Genomic DNA, 18,923 nt, shown 5'->3' with positions numbered 1-18,923 from the left:
AGGTGGTGATGACTAGTTGCCTTCCCTCTAGTCTTTCACTGCTAAATTAGGGACGGCTAGCGCAGATAGCTCTCGTGTAGCTTTGCGCGAAATTCAAAAAACAAACAAACATAAATTCAAAATAGCTAAAAAAATGTTCCTCTCCTAGAAATATGATCATTTATAAAATATTTCCATTTTTTGAAACAATGGGTTATTTTTATTTTTGGGGTGTCGGTTCTGCAATAAACTATTTCCTTATTTTGAATACTGTCTATACAACTGGCCCACGCTAACAAAACAACTCTTCAAAAGCAATTATATATAAGTTTCCATATTGCTTATTTTCTTAAAACCAGCTTTTGTTATTTTAAGTCCAAATATCTATTTGCTGTTAATAATGAATAAAGTTGATTATTTGTTACTCGCTTAATAAATGATTCAAGGTTTATCATGTATCTCATTTTTCATAACATTCGAGCAGTAAAGTTTTTAATATTTATTCTGATTTATCATTTTAAATATATTTACCGGAGAATGCGCTAGCACTCTCTAAGTAGGGATGGCACGGACGGCCGTATTAAAGCTGTATAAAAGTCATCTGTTTTTTTTTTCTTTACGGGTCATCAGAAGATAGATGTAAAGAGCTACCTGGCGTAGTCGCCCTATCTCAGGTGTATTTGCGGCTTTTCAGAGCGTCTAAAAATCGGAAACGGGCGAATAGCCAAAACCGAGATTTCTTATATTCGTTCATCCTCATCTTTCTTCAACAGGCCTAACGCCTGCCTAGTTCTAGCAGTAAATATAATTTTATCATCATTTGACAGAGCAATACAGTCTTCACTATCTTTGACTACTTAAGTTATTGTTATTACCTAACAAAATTTAAAATAATCATAATTCAAATGTAAACGATGTCATTACCCCTTGTACTTAGCTTTTTTACAAAACTCTGATGTTCCTGTAAAAAACTTAAGTACAGGTTGAAACAGAATTAACAGCCAATAATAGATGAACATTAGGTGACTGTAACATATAGAATACTCAATGCTTTGTACACTATACAATCGGTGTCTTTCTGAAGCCATCCCCTATATTATGTATGAAGTGAAATAGTAAAATAATATCAATACAAATACAGGTCATCAGAAGGTAGATATGAAGAGCTACCTGACATTGTCGCTCTGTCTCAGGCGTATATGCCGATTTTCAGCTATCCAGAGCGTTCCAAGGTTGGCAAATAGCGAATAGTCAAAACCGAGATCTCTTATTTTCGTTCATCATCATGTTTTTTCAACAAGCCTAGCGCCTACCTAGTTCTAGCAGTAACTATAATTTTATCATCATTTGATAGAACAAAACAGTCTTCACGATCTTTGACTATACATTTTATCATTATTACAGGCAAAATTTATAAAGCTTTAAAATACACTCCATAACCTAGTAAAAAAAGTAAACAAACAAGAGTTAGGTGAAAAAAATATTTTTAGATAAAGAAGCTATGTAGTGCTGACTACTGAACTTAAAAAAAGGAGCAGCACAAGATATAGATGAAAGTTGACAAATCAATTGATCCGGCTAATGATCACATAGCAGACTAAGCTGTCTCGACTTTAGATGGAGAATAAAAGCCCTACATTACTGCCTTCCTCACTGAAAGAACAAATAGATCCAGAATTTCTAATCGTAAAGTATTAATCTATTGTAAAATAGCCATAAAAGTAGTATTCTAAAGTTAACTAAAAGAAAGGTATAATGATGAAAGCTGAGACTCTATTCAAACACCAAGCCTTCGATAGAGAAAGTGAGGAAGCCAGTAATGTTGGAATTTTATTCTTCATGTAAAGTCAAGAGGATTAGTCTGATATGTGATCATTAGCCGGATCAAGTGATATCTCCACTTCCATCATTATCTTGTTTGGTTCCTTTTTCAAGCTCAGTAGCCAGTCCTACATAGCTTTTTTTATTTAGCGATATTTTCACCTAATACTTGTAAAATTGATAAGTAATATCTTTAATAATTAATAAAGTTGGTCTGGATAAATTTATCTTAAGAAAGAGTAGCTTTCTTAGAAGTATACTTTGTACAACAGTAATTCTACCAACAACAGTTAATTTACATGTGTTCTAATTATTTATTCATTACAGCACCATATTCTATTATTAATAGAATTCAGCTCTTTTGAAAATTATACATGCAAAGACTTACAAGAATTTATCTAATCTGTTTTTCTGTTTAAACTAACTAAAATGTTTCCATTAGTAGCAATCTAAACAGCTTTAGGATTATCTAAATTTAGTTACACATCTCATCCATTTCCCAACATTTTAAATAAATTTAAAGATTTTGATAAAAAAGATTCGGATTTATTTCATTATAAAAGTCATTTATCCATTGTTTAATAACACAGGCCTGCGATAGTTTTCTTGTCTTGATATTTTTACACAATCTACACTAATTCCTGTACGCTGAATCGTACATAAAAGAAATACCATAACACGTAGTTTTGAGATTAAAAGACGTAGATTTCACACACACACACATCCAAAATCAGGATGAATGAGGATGCATGTTCGTTTGACATCAATGTTCTTCCCTTTTCTTCAGTTTGTTTGTATTTTTGTTAATAAACATAATAATATAAAATGTTCATTATGGTAAACGAAATAATAATTTGATCTAAGTAAGAGTTTATTTTCTTCCCGATTTGTAAAAAAATCCTTACGTGATAACAAATAATTAATATTATTTTCGAAATCTGCGTAGCTGAATTATGGAAAATCAGTTATTAAAACCAAAACAACTTTTATGAAATTTAAATTCGTAGGCCCGTGTAATCACTCTAAAGCAATCTGTAACGTTATCTAAATATTTTCAAGAGAGTATATATATCAAAAGCGTTTGTTTCCAAAGACTAATAGAAGTAAGAGTCTTGCCATATTTTCTCTTTTGTTAAAACTTCTAGTATTAAATATGCTCTAAACATTTTCTCCAATAAATCTACACTTTAGGAAACCTTTTAAATTTTCGTAAATTATTAATGGTAAAAATTGTTTAATTTTTGCTACGATACGTTCTGAAATTGGATTGTAACTGGTTTCTAACAAAGCGAATTGTCTTCAATATTTGAAAATGCTTTTTGATCTTGATCTCTGTAGGATAGTTTCCCGGAATCGCAGCGATTAAATACTGGGTTTGATTCCCCGCGGTGGACACATCAGACAGCCCAATGTGGTTTTCCTAAAAACAGACAAACAAATTCTGTAAAACACTTGTCATAATCCTTTCACTTTGTACTTCAGATATTTTTACAGTTTTTTTGCTTTATTTGCTGTATTAACAGCACGATAACGTATTTCTAACCAAACAGAATTTATATTGGAAAGCCGGCCCGGCATGGCCAGGTGGTTAGGGCACTTGACTCGCAATCTGCGGGTTCGAATCCCCGTCACACCAAAACATGCTCACCCGGTATCCGGACTAGGATGCCAGTCCTACTCTCGGATACTCACCTCCAAATTCTTTTGGGGGTGTGAGAAACACCATACGAAACTACTATTGGAAAGCCGTCAGTTACCGGTGTTATATAATTTGACATATTTTGAATAGTTTAGGAATCTCAGGTATAGACATTTTCCATACAATATATCTCCATTAAAACATCAGTCATTTATTTTCTTATATTTTCCATATAGTTCTTTTTATTCCTTGATATAATTCGTATGCTTTATTATTTCCACATGGAGGATATGTTCTAAGATCATTATTTTCATTTTGTAGTCCACCGGTGGATCAACGCTAAGTTTTCGGACTTACAATACTAAATTCCTATGTTCGATTCTCTGCGGTAGGCAGAACGCAGTGAGTTTATTCTGTAGCTTCGCGCTAAAATAAACAATAATCATATTGTAATTATTGTTCGTATTATTATTCCCTTTGTATGTTAACCCCAAAATGGAAAATCGATCGTATATATAAATAAGTCGCTGTTTTGGACATCACAATAGTCGATAAACGATAAAAAATATTAAAATTACATTTCGACGATACGTTAATATTAGAGCTTTCCAATAATACCGCGCTTATGCTGATTGGTTTAGATCTTGCAGATAAATCTTCACTTGAAAATGAATTCTTCCCCCTATTAGTAGTTAAGGAGATACCCCTGTGTTCAAAGGACGACAGCTGAAGGTTACATGACTGTTACATAATATGCAAATAATGCCAATACGTAATGGTTACGTAGCTGTTACAGAACCAGAGGGTGACGCGGATCAACATATTTCAACATGTCATCAATATTGTAGTAACAATCAAAGGCTTAAAACTAATATTTTATCTAATTTGCATAACGTTCTTTTGAAAGAACTGAAGAGTTTTATCACAATTACAATTTCACTTTATAAGTGAAACAGTAAACTGGTATTTTAATTTCTATTTCTGTTGGCGAGAAGAAAAAAAATATTCAGGGATCAATGTTCCACGAAAGTTTCGAGGTCTCATGCCGGGACCCTCCAGGTAAGCGGCCAAAAGTCCATAAAATGTAGACAAGCACTCCAATAGTGGATGACGTAGATTCCCTTGTACAGTATACAGATTTGGAAAACTCATGTTCAATCTATGCTAAAGGTACAAACGACTTTTCTGAGTTATGTTAAGGTCCTAATGCATAGCAATAAGACTGATAATATAATATTTCTTTACTGACCATTTACATGTACTATGGGTTTCCAACGAGGAGAAGTGTAACAACATCTATATTTCACACACTTTATGATGCACGCAGCTGCCAACAAGACTTTTTGACCAATATCAGAGCTCGTTTAGTTGGCTGAAAATGTAACAAAGTCTCAGTCATAAACGTTACTTCATTTATTAAGGTGTTTAATTTTAGGTGTTTCTAACTTGACGTTTTGTTAATAAATATTTCATTATGTGTGATACTTGTTAAGTCTGTCATTTTATTTACATATATTGATGACAGCATATTAGGCTATGTTGAAACATGTCAGTTTTAAGCAATAAGAGAGGACTAATGTGAGGGGGACAGTCAAATTAATTAGGAAATTCAAGTGCATGATACACTTTCTAAAATTTCTAAATGAAGAAACTTTATATGATCATATTAGCTTGGATCGTTTTGGGGAATGTCCCTTATGTTTCGTTTATGGTGATTTATTCTATTTGACTACTAACATGCTATAACAAGTATATATCGGAAGAATTTTTACATTGAGTTGCAGATCAGATGTTTGTAGTTTTCGTAAATAATATATTAGTGTATCTAATTCTTGCAGTTTTGTTAATAAATGTTTCATTATGTGTAACACTTGTTTTGTCTGTGATTTTACTTACACATATTAATTATAACACATCACCACATGAGTTTTATATAACAAATATAAATGGAGGCTTGTATTAGTTGTTCAAACATACTTGTTAGAAACTGATATTCATGGGATGTAATTTATCATTGCTAGACACATAATTATCTGGCATTTGATCTTTAGTCTGAAAAGAGTAGAAGTTACTTATTACTAGTGAATTATTAACATAAGATGAGTATAAGTTATATTTTTGGATATTTGTAGACTGCTTTTGTTGTAAAGTCGATGAACTCAGTGAAATACAAGAATTGTACATTAACTTTTTTTGTTTATAAACTATATTAAAATTCTACATATTGTACTGAAATGAACAAGTAATATGGACATAATGTACAAAAGATAATTTAAACTAGACAATCTAGTATTTTATAAACTAAGTTTTGTTAATAAATGTTTCAGTATGTGTGATACTTGTGAAGCAGTGGTAATCGCAAATGGTGTAAAGCCTGACCTATAAAAACTCGAAGTTTGTAAACATTATCTGGTACCTAAAACTGGCAAATATATCTATCTGTGCATTATTAGGATCTGCAGCATTTTACCAGAGATTCATTCCACACTTTGCAATGTTAGCAAGACCTCAAGTTAACCAAGAAAGACACAGCTTTTCAGTAGGCAGACAAAAGACTGGTAGCATTTGAGAAATTATGAGATGCATTATTAACGATACCAATTCTCACCCAGATTTTAGTAAAGACTTTATTTTAAGTACAAATGCTTCAGGTTTTTCCATAGTTGGACGAAAATGGGAAGGAACACCCCATAGCTTACCAGAGTAGACAGTTAAGAAAGGCTAAGATGAATTATTTAGTAACAGAGCTAGGATGCTTAGCAGTAGTGCATGAAATTAAGCCGTTTTGCTGTTAACTATATGGTAGGAAGTTTATTATCATTACAGACCATCAGATAGTTAATAACATTAAAAGACCCATCATCTTGATTAGAAAGATTGTCCTTACTATTGCAGGATTACGACTTTGAGGTGATACACAGACATTGCAGAAAATACTCAAATGTAGATGCTTTAAGTAAAATCAGAATAGAACATGCAGAAAATGATGATAAACAGACAATTAACAAGGTAACGAAATAAAAACAGATAATGAAGACGAGTGTGAAGTAATTTAGGACTTTGACCATGTTATTGATGAACAGAAAAAAAGAGTATTAAGTGGGGAGGATACTGAATATGTACTAGATTCAGACGTGTTTGTAGGAAACAAGACACTAAAGGGACCTTTAGTAAGATACTATAAATAGTTGTACCCCATAGTTTAAAGAACAAAGTCATGAAAAGATATCATGATACTCCTTTTGCAACTCACTTAGTTTTTGCAAAGACATATGGTAGAATTAATAAACGGTTCTAATGGCCAAGTATGTGAAAATATATTAAAGACTATTGTGATTCATGCTTCGAATGGCAAAAGCGAAAACTAGTCCACACTTTAGAAATGCTCCCTTACAGAGAATACCAAGTTTAACCACACCTTTTCAATTAGTAGCTATGAATATTTTAGGCCCATTGCCTACACCTGACACAAGAAACAAATATGTTTTAGTTGTTGCAGATTACTTGACCAGATACCCAGAAGCGACATCTTTGTTCGATCAGAAGGCAGAAACTATTACCAAAGTATTCGTAAATCATGTTGTAGCCAGATGCGACATACTCCAGTACTTACTGACAGACAGAGGTATAACTTTATTTCTAAATTAATGATAGAAATGTGTGAACTGTTAGGTGTTAAGAAATTAGTGACTATGTATCACCCAACTGTTAATGGTCTAGTGGAAAGATTTAATATAATTCGACTAAACATGCTATCTCAGTACTGTGAACAAGATAAAAAACATGGAATGAACAGATTCCTTTATTATTATTAGCATACAGAAGTGCTGTAAACGAATCTACTCAATAAAGCCCATTCTTTCTATTACATGGCAGAGATGTAATACTACCCATGCAGGAAATAATAGCCCCTAGAAAAATAAACTATGCAGTAGATTACGATTACAAGGTAAAGTTATTACAACAGATGCAATCAGTAATTGAATTAGCTAATGAATATTTAATTAAAGCTGCAGAACACAGAGAAGAACAAGTAAATAAAAAGGCCCGCCCCAGGGAGATAAAGCTAGAAGACAAAGTCTTGTTATATAGAGTAATCAAACAAATAAGTCCATTAAACGTAGAAATTCAAAAGATATACGTTAAAAGTAAACAATTAGTCCATATTAAGAGATCAGTACAAACAACTGACAATTGAACCTGAAGTACAGAAGTACGATAAGGATCTACCACAGAAAACTGAAGATCCAGGCAGAGTCGAATTAATTCCTGATGACGATGATGAAGTCATGGAAGTAGAAACCACACTAGAAGAAGAAGATGATGTTGTGTTAGATGACGAGGTAGTAACACCAGACTATGCTCAGGCTAGTAATGAAAGTAGTGAGAATAGAGCTTTTTTACCAGAAGACATACCAAGTACACCAACAACAACTTCAGCTGATACCGTGACCCATGAATATCAATTGAGGTCACGTGGTCCAATAGTGGATCAACCAGAAATGATTCCTACAGCTAGAACAAGACGAGTAAGGTTTGATCCTCGAGTTACGAAGTATGGATCAAAACATGACACAAAAGTAGTTCGTGATGACTCAAGTTAGGTAAGAGATAGTGTAATAGATACATTTAATCACATGCTAGACTAAATCAAACGATATTATTTGACGTAAAGTAGACTTATCTCGTGCACATATAATTCTTGTTAACAATGTTAGCTGGTATATATATATAATTGTGAAAATAACAGAATTGTTTGACAAGAGAGTGGGTATCCCTAAACCATTTTACTTCTGTAAGACAAGAACTCCAGGGACATGGCTGTTTAATGTAAGAAATGAACTGATTTTATCAGTAATTTGCCCTAAACCTGACCCCAATTCGATTATCAGACTAAAATTACCAGGTTAAGAGAGAGAGAGTGGATATCTAAAATTAGCTAGAAATTGCTCAGCACATGGACAAGGGGTAACTTTAACCTCTAGTTTCAGAAGTAAAACTAAGTACACAATGGCACAATTAAATCTAAAATTACCTGATTGGCAAGAACTATTAATCTAAGATAAATTAAAGCTTATCATAGCCATAGAAGCAAATTCAAAAATTGAAGAGCTGACAAGTATTCTAGAGGAAACTCAAAATGTGCCCCAAAAGTTCAGTAGATAAATGGAAGCTGTCAAACATCATATTAATAACAGTATGACTAGTATTAACTTTAGTAAGCACACTGTTATATAGAGCACGAGGTAAACTAGCATTTATCAAGATGCTCAAGTTAGATGGACTATCAAAGTTCAAAAAGAAAAAGAAATCGGAGAAAGACAGCAGAAAAATGTCATACTCTGAGGATACAGAAGTCATGGAACTGAATGACAGTGATTCATCAAATTTAAATTAGGATATTAACAGATTACGCAGCTTGATGTCAAAATCGCATAGACATAGGAATCGATGAGGCTAGTAGATCATAAATGAACAAACAGAGAATTACAAAATTAACAGGCTAAATTAATACGATTAGCTTAAGTATTCGTGAGAAGGAGTGACGAAAACCGAGGGATGAGAATGAAAATAGTCTTATTCAAGAACAAAAGTTTCAAAAATAACGTTGTCATCGAAACCGTGACGTGAATCGTGATCAACTAGTACCGGTAATGAATGGGCAACGTGAAACAACAGAAATCGGTGTAACTTCGGAAACAACTCGGAATCGAATGTGAACATGTCGGACATAATGACGAAGAAAACGCCTTCTGGGAATGTTTTGTAAGATACTGTTGATATTGACAAGCTAGTCGAATTAACTGTGTATGTTTTACAAATTTCAGAATTCCCAGGGAAAAATCGTCAATTGTGACATCGAAGGTTTTTCAAGTGGCTGACATATATGTCATAATAGGATTGGCCGTTTTACAGGGTGGCATGACATTTATATTTTTAGGGTGCCCTTCCCGAGGAGTCTACTAGGAGAGGAAGATAGTAGACATATAAACTGGTGTATCTATGTACATGGACTCCACTGGAGGAAGCTAAGCTCGACTTCACAGGATTAATTGATACATGCCGTGATATTAAACAAGAATGTATGAAACTGTACACTGAAGGACGGGATAAAGTCAAACTAATCACTCGAATTGCCATGTGTGAACATTGATGTGTAAATAGTATAATTTCTCCAACTAAAACTGAATTATGTCGGTGTATATTTCACGTAATAATTTAGTGAATAACTTGTTTAACATAGTGTCAGAATTAATGAATCTGATAGAAGGTTTACTTAATGAACAATTACACGATTAAAACGAAGGCTTTGATATGTTTGATGAAGAACTGTTTCAAGACATTTTCGCCCGTTTCGATGTTAATGAATATGTATAAGATATGGATGTAGAACAAAATATTGTATGTTGTTTGTATCATTAGTCTCTGAGTCGATTTTTTGTTTCATACGTAAATTTCTCGAGTTGGTGGCCTGTGTGTTCACTCTGCTACACACACACGACCGTCTTCCTGGAAGTTAAATAAATTCATTTGCGACTGGTGACCTAAACCAGTGACCTTCACCCGCTCACCTATTACACTTTTTAAGTCTGACATTTGTGCTTACATATATTAATATCAGTTTAAAGCATATTGGGCTGTGATGAAACGTGAGATTTATATAAGAAAATCACAGATCATTGATTTGTAACTGACGATTAATATATGTTTGATGATATTTCGATAAAGTGTAAATGCAATGAAAGATAATGCCTCACATGTTACCAAAACATTGTTTGAAGATCTATGTGAGGAAATACCTGTTTTGAAATAGTCGATAATCTAGTTTTTCTGAGCCTACAAACTGAAATCTTACATGTTTAGTTTGCATTGAATCCTTCGTTCGTTTATTTATGTATTGGCATGACTTTAGTAAAATGCATTAAAACATACTTCTGTAGGATTGCACATAGATTTCAACTTATCACAATTTATATTTATAGTTTTGTTTTATATAATTAACTGCGTTACATGAGTTTCTATAAACGGATAGCGTTACTAACACACTTAACGTTCTGCTGAAAAGTTTTAACACGTTTCGTTTTTATAAATATTGAATGAGATAGTTGCATTATTATTTCATTGCCGGTTGTGTGTTGTTAAGTATCGATTTAATACATGTTTAACGTACTGATTATAGTTTCGCTTCTATGTTTAATTTGCATAACATACGTTTTCATTTTTGCAATTAATATATTGTATAACACTAACATGATAATTATGTAAACACCTTAACTTATAAAATACTGAATTAGCTTTAATACAACTTTTGTACATTGTGTTGATATTACTGTTTCAGCTAGAGTTTATATTTTTCATTTGTGTAACACGAGACTTTGTTTGTTCGTAATTAACCACAAAGCTACACAATGGGCTATCTGTGCTCTGCCCACCACGCGTATCGAAACCCGGATTCTAGCGTTGTAAGTCCGCAGACATGCCGCTGTGCCATTGGGGGACTGTTTCATGATAGCCCAATATATATATATAAGAGAAATCACAGACTTAACAAGTATCACACATACTGAAACATTTCATAAAACTTCAAGATACACTGGTATATCAGTTACGTAAACATCTTAGTTTATAAAATACTAGATTATCTTGGATAAAAATGTCTACATTATGTCAATATTACTATTTGTTCATTTTAGTTAGTTTATATATTTCATTTGTGTAACATTATGTAAAAACAAACACTGAATTCATCACGATATAGTAACACTATCCGTTTATAGAAACTCATGTAACGCAGTTAATTATATAAAACAAAACTATAAATATAAATTGTGATAAGTTGAAATCTATGTGCAATCCTACAGAAGTATAGTAACACTGTCCGCCTTTTTAAAACGTAGTAATACAACTAAACAAATAAATATATAAATGAAAACTATAAGCATAAGTTGAGATAAGTTGAATTCTATATGCAGTCCTACTGGACTATAGTATTACTATCCGCCTATGTAAAAAGCACGTAATGCAATTAAATATATAAGAGACAACTATAAAGTTGATAAAAAGTACAGATTAAAATAGCAGGTTTAATGTTTTACCTATAAAGCGAAACTGTAATTGTGATAAAAAGTTTTCAGTACTGAAATTTAAAAAAAATTATTAAAATTAGATAAAATATTAGTTTTAAGACTGCGATTGTTATTACAGTATTGATAACATGTTGAGATACGTTGATCTGCATCACCATCTGGTAGATTGCTCGCGAACTATCTGCGGCTCTCTGGTACCTCTTCCACAAACTAAGACATCACCCCTCCTTAAGACAGCCGCGCCCTCTGATGTTACCTCGTGGTTCATAGCCCTCTGGTGCCCATTACGTAACATTTATTGTATATTACGTAAGAATTATGTTACCCTTAGGTATAACTCTCATTTGCATGTTATGTAATAGTTATGTAACTTTTAGGCGGCATTCTTTGATTCTTACTCACCTGGCGACCTCCCACTGAGGTGGCATCTTTTGGACACAGGGGTATTCCCGTAACTACTCCTTTTTGTGTCAAAATTTTTATAAAATTTCATTGTCTTTTGTCAAGTAACGTACCTCTATAAGAATTGTTTTAAGTGCTCAACTAGTCAATATACAATGTGAGAGTGTCTGAAACTCGTATTTACTTTAACCTCAGTTGTACAAGGTTGGAACGTATGATGTTTGCAACAAATGCAAAAGTTGTGGATGCAGTCACAATGGAGTTCCTATTGCAGTTAGAGCAATCAGAATTAAACGTCATCCTAAAATCTTAGAATAGAATCAAAATAGGGAAAGAAAACTGCGAAGCATAATGATTGATAAAAATAAGATATTTTTTTTATTCTCGTTGTAACCACAAAGGGAATAGTAAAAAAAAGACACTTTGTTCTTTTCATTGTAATCAATTTTATTGCCTTAGCTCATTTAGTATCAGACCTACTAGACACGGTTCAACAGACCTCAAACAAAGCCATACTAATGAGCTGAAGAATATATGTTGTTGCTTTCACTAAGTGCGCAGAGTGTCCAATATACCATGAACATCTTGAGAACCATTCTATATCGCACTCGCCTCCCAATGGCTGCGGACTTACAACGCTAGAAACCGGGTTTCGATACCCGTGGTGGGCAAAACACAGATAGCCCATTGTGTAGCTTTGTGCTTAATTACTAACAAACAAACAAACAAACTATATGCACTTCTACGGAAGTATAGTAACATTGTCCGCATTTTAAAAATTTTGTAATACAACTAAACAAATGAATATATAAATGAAAACTATAAGCATAAGTTGAGATAAGTCGAATTCTGTTTGCAGTCCTACGGGACTATAATATCACTATCCGTGTTGCTTTGGGAAGACTTTTCATCAGCACCCGAACAACATATTGCGAGTTTCATTAAAGAAAAAGAGTGGACTTTAAATTGAAACGAAGTTTTATATTTAGGTCTAGCGGATTTTCTATTGTTCAAAGTTGCCCTTAAAATATGACAGTTTCAGTAGATCGACTCAAGAATTAAAGAGTAAATGGCACGAATGCAATACTATGTTATTTATTTTCCATTTCTAAGATATCACGAAATAATTGAGGCTTAAATGGTAAAAAATCAACATTGTTTAAATATTGATCAATTTTATTTGAACCCCACAAAACGAACAGCTTTTTTGTCTTCTTTTTTAACAAATGATCTTAACTATCCAAATTCCCCCTACCTCGGACAAATACATAACATACGATAAAAGGGGATTAGCTAGTCCTTCAGGGCTGTCGCTGCAAGCCTTTTTTTGTCTTCTTTTTTAACAAATGATCTTAACTATCCAAATTCCCCCTACCTCGGACAAATACATAACATACGATAAAAGGGGATTAGCTAGTCCTTCAGGGCTGTCGCTGCACACATTTTATTTTTCAGGGAATATCGATTCCTCTCTTAAACTCTTGTAAAGTGCTAGTCTTTGCTACTGCTGACACCGAATTACTCCATAACCTCCTATAGAACCATCCCTATAGAATAACCCTTCGATTTTCAGAATCATCCCAGTAGCTCTCCTCTGAGCCTTTTCCGAGAAGTATAAAATATACTGACTTAGGTAAGAATATCAAAACTATGCACATTACTTCAACTGAGGCCTAACTAGTGATTTGCATAGAAAGATCTGATCAAAATATTTTGCATAATAAAAAAAAACAGCCAAGTTAGAAAAAAAAAGGTCAACCATATAAAGAAGTGCTATTGAAAAAGATAGAGCCAAGTTATATAAAAGGACAAATATTTAACACTTTACAAACTATTTTTTTTTTTAGTTATTGTTAGAAGTGTAACTACAACAGACGGACACTTATTCTCAAGAACTGTAGATATACAAATTCCGTGGAATCAATTTTCTCTGCTTTCATTTTAAGACGAGTTTTAAATACATTTATATATGTTTTTAAATATTTTGATTTCGTATTCCATAAACTGGTAAGTTTCTTATTTGATTTTTGTACATATTCCTTCTTAGAATACATTTGTCATGTATTTGTTTCACTTACTTTCTTTACTAACTCTTTATAGACCTTATGTAACTACTTTCAGGGTGAAATCTGATTTTCCCCATCTCGGTGATCAATCATGCATGATAACAGCTGATCGTTTGTATAAAACACGTGGCTTGTTTTCTGGCAATTAGGTGTTCTACTAGAACAGGTATGAAATACTTTCCATTTTATAGTTTTCCCGTAAATTCTGATCGATTAAAAACGTGGATAGCTGCTGTGAAGCGTAAAACATTTGTACACCAAGTGAGAATTACAAACTGTGTTGCCAGCACTTCATATCAAGTAGGCCTAACACAAATATTGTGTGATTTTAGCATTATTTTCGAAGCATACTATTAATTAATTAATTAATTATAGGAAGGAAGATCATGACCCCTTTCACTTGAAGAAAAAAAAAAAAGAGCTAGAACAAGGCCTGTTTCAAGTTATGACAGAACTTAGAAGAGCCAATACGAAGAAAGTAAAGCGCAAATAGGTGTACCTGTTGAATGTAAGTACAAAAACCATACAGAGATAACGGCAGATCCTCTTTTGAATCTAAGTACAAAAAAGCACACAGAGACAACGGCAGATCCTCTGTTGAATCTAAGTACAAAAAAGCACACAGAGACAACGGCAGATGCTCCGTTGAATCTAAGTACAAAAAAACATACAGAGATAACGGCAGATCCTCTGTTGAATCTAAGTACAAACAACACATAGAGATAACGGCAGATCCTCTGTTGAATCTAAGTACAAAAAAGCACACAGAGACAACGGCAGATGCTCCGTTGAATCTAAGTACAAACAACACATAGAGACAACGGCAGAAACTGTTGATGTCTCGACAGCAGAAACAGAATAAGACACCACTGTCGTCAGAAGTGGAACAAGCTCATAAACATCTATCAGAGTGAAAGATGCTGAAGCATTAGAAGTGACAACACAACAGTTCCCCATATATAAGAATAAACTTGAGAATAGATTAACTGATCTCGAATTTGGCCAGGAATCATTTATAGACAATAATAAAGAAACAAAAACCTTCAGTGGTCTCACATATTTTTATTTATTTATTTATGATAGTACAAAATTTAATATGTTCAAGCTTCAAAAGAAATTTATCATTACAACCATTTCATCAACTTTTGCTGACAGCGACGAGACATGTAACAGTGTAATATCTTCCATTTTTATGAACACAGCACAATTGTGAGAACATCTGTTAATGTTATACATATCCTAAATGAAAAATGGGTTTCCATAATCATAGGCTGGTCTGACAGATCAGAATTATCAAGAACCATGGCCCCTAAAAGGTTTTGTTAATTTATATGTAAGGGCTAGAGCTGTTGTACTAGTGATAAACGTCTTGCAGAGCAGTGGGGTTGTTAGAAAATGCCCTCAAATGTTTTAATATGACAGATTTAGTTGGAGCCTATTGTGCTAACTTAGGAAGCAATTAGATATCAGGAAAGTTAGTCTAAAAAGATATTTAGCAGAATCGCAATCATTGGCGTCATGCCCTTAGGCCACGGTTGGAACAGGGCTTTTCACACACTGTTTTGATAATCCCAAATCCATGCATAAAGATTTGATTAAATATGTTTAAAGTATTTTTCTGTGTTAGAAATTAATAAGCTAACCAAAGCAACAAAGGAAATTTAATAATACGAATAGTGAAAGGCACTTCACTTTTTTTATTGTTCACATGATTATTATTGTTAATCCACCATTGGTGATAAAAGTACTTTGTTTTCTGACTGTGCCTTCCACCTCCATAAATATATGGTTGCCTGGCGTCACTGATCGCAGTTATCTTGCTACAAACATGAAAATACTGGTTTTATAGCATTAGAGAAACGCGTCAGAGTAACATGTGGCTTAACAATTATTTTTGAGCCAGTTATTTCATTTTTATGAGGAATGATTGTTATTTCCTGACAGTCTCTAAATGTAAATGAAATAATGGATCATGTCTGCTACCAGTATTATACCTAACAGAGAGCCTTGTCTTCTCAAATTATGTTCTCATTACATATATGTTATAGTAACTAGTCTATTGGATAAATAAATACTACAGTTAAAACAACTATTTCTTTTTGTTTACACAATAAACATATTTTATTTGGTACTGATCTACTGATCAAGTACCATTATATTTGACATGTTTCAACCATCTAGCGCGTCATCTTTTGTATTTATTTAGATTTGATGCAAGTGTCCCAGATAAATGTTTAGTCTATTGGGTGTTCGTTTTTATTTGTCAAACAATCACAAGCCACATTATGAGGCATGAATTAAATTCCTGTAAAACACTTGTTATTTCAGTAAGTTATTCGATTAACGTGTGCATGCAGGAACTTAAATATTTACACACATGCTTATTTACAAGCGTTAAGTTTTATAGATGTGGCAGGTGTTTTATAGTCACTGCTTGCTTTATTTAAAGCAGATCAAATTGACTTTGAATGTGTATCTTAGGTAACATGTTTTAACCTTTCATTAACTTTGTGCTAACATTTTAAAATTAGACAAAGTTTGTCAATATTTAATAGAAATATTAGTAAATTAAACAGCCTGGTAAATATTTCCTTCAAACTGAAAATAAATAATCTGTAATTTATTAGAATTTTAAGTTTTAACACAGCTTTGTATTCTATTGTTTTTTGGTTTTGTATATATTTTCTATTTATTCACAAAGATGTGAAATATGCAACATTTCGGACACTTCTATTGGTGGATGTAGTAAAAACGGATAACGATGTACCTCTTAGAACATTTTTATAGCTTCAGAATATTAAGTATATCTGTTCTTTTCATTGCACATTTCTACGAGATTCTACGTCAGAGTCATTTAGTACCATGTTAACAGTAATATCTACTGACTTGCATTTGCGAATTTTTTGTGCATGTGTATATCATCATTAGCCAATTTCCTATGTTGTGATGGATAAAATTACTAGTCTATTGGTACTAGTTTGAATTCGATTAAAGAGTTTGTTTGTTTGTTGTAAGTCCGCGGACATGCCGCTGTGCCATTCAGGGGAGCCGACTAATTAAAGGGTATTATATAGAATGGTTGATGAGATTCAATACATTTCGTATAACAATTTTAAGGGAAGTTTAGAAGTGTATAACTGTTTCATTCTACATGTTTATAACTAGATTGGAATAAAATACGTTGTTGAAATAAAATTAATTTGTTGTTATTACTTTTATTTAAAAATGACAGAGAAACAAATAACAAAACGAAGAATAGGGTAATTTATATATTTATATTCATTCTTTAGCTTTAAATTAATATACTGTTTTAGATTATATTGCAAAGAGGGAGAATTTTAAAACTATTTATTGGCCATTTTCGTAGGCTTCGTTAGGAGTAATTATAATCTTGATATAAATATAACGGACCACTACGAGGATTTTTGAAACAAAAACAACACCATGCAATTGTTCAAAACAACCTTTGTTACAAACTCCATTACTATTTTATTACCTTTCCATCAGAGGCATTAATGTTTTGACATTCACATCAGACATTGGTGTTTTTTGGTAACCTCCCACTTAACACCTATGTTTTGATATTTTGTTGACTTTGTAAATGTTCTACAGTCTAGAAGAAAGATTTTTCTTTTGCGTATTCTTCAATCTTAAGCCAACTAAATGGAACTTTTTTCTTTTGCGTATTCTTCAATCTTAAGCCAACTAAATGGAACTTTTTTCGTTTGCGTATTTTTCAATCTTAAGCCAACTAAATGGAACTTTTTTCTTTTGCGTATTCTTCAATCTTAAGCCAACTAAATGGAACTTTTTTCGTTTGCGTATTTTTCAATCTTAAGCCAACTAAATGGAACTTTTTTCTTTTGCGTATTCTTCAATCTTAAGCCAACTGAATGGAACTTTTTTCTTTTGCGTATTCTTTAAGAGACAAAAAAAGCATGGTACTCTCTTCATTTTGTCTGCAGTAGCAGCAGGTGTTTGAAAGACCTACTCTCTTTTTTTTACATCATTTGTGGATTAGGCTCGTATCACTTAGAAAGTAATTCGGGTAGAATCCTGTGAATATAGAATTCACAGTCATTTCACAGTTTGACGTCAGAAAAAGATCCTTTCTGTGCATGGTGCTTTTGATTCCCAGACTACGAAGTCACAAAAATTTTTCTTTTTTTATACAACTGTGTTTGTATCTGGTAATAAAACTGTTAGTCACTCTTAATACGTAGAACATCTGACTCATTTACGGCTAAAGAAAATTGTTTTACCTTCAGTCAGGTCACCATTGACATAGCCTTCTGTACGGTTATCACTATCATGGCGGCGTAAACAAAAGCAGACCGAGACTAACATCATCAGCAGATGATATCTACTTACGTAACCCATGTTTGGTGACTTGGGTATATACTTCATTAAAATTCATTATTCCCATTATTTAGATTCCCCACTTCTGTGTTTAGATCTTGCACAATATCAGTTATGTTCTCTATTTTTCTGACAGCTTATTATCAGATTCTACGAAACACTGTTTAATTTCTGTGTTCTGTGTGATTTTTTTTGGATTACACAATAACACTATTTTCTTATGATGATACACAAAATATTCAGTTTTTTTTTATTCTTCTGGCTTCTATTTCTTGTGGCACTGATTGGTTGTGATAGACATTTGCTGTTATGATAAAATGTACTTTGTCACAATAAAAAGATTAAATTATGTAGTTCAAAAATACAGATCAGTACATTGTATACTACCACCTTGAACGGAAGTAAAGATCAGTACGTTGTATACTACCACCTTGAACGGAAGTAAAGATCAGTACATTGCATACTATCACCTTGAACGGAAGTAAAGATCAGTACATTGTATGCTACCACATTGAACGGAAGTAAAGATCAGTACATTGCATACTATCACCTTGAACGGAAGTAAAGATC

This window comes from Limulus polyphemus, unplaced genomic scaffold, assembly GCF_000517525.1.
Source record: "Limulus polyphemus unplaced genomic scaffold, Limulus_polyphemus-2.1.2 Scaffold974, whole genome shotgun sequence".
Taxonomy (NCBI): domain Eukaryota; kingdom Metazoa; phylum Arthropoda; class Merostomata; order Xiphosura; family Limulidae; genus Limulus; species Limulus polyphemus.
Note: the sequence above shows the minus strand (reverse complement) of the source record.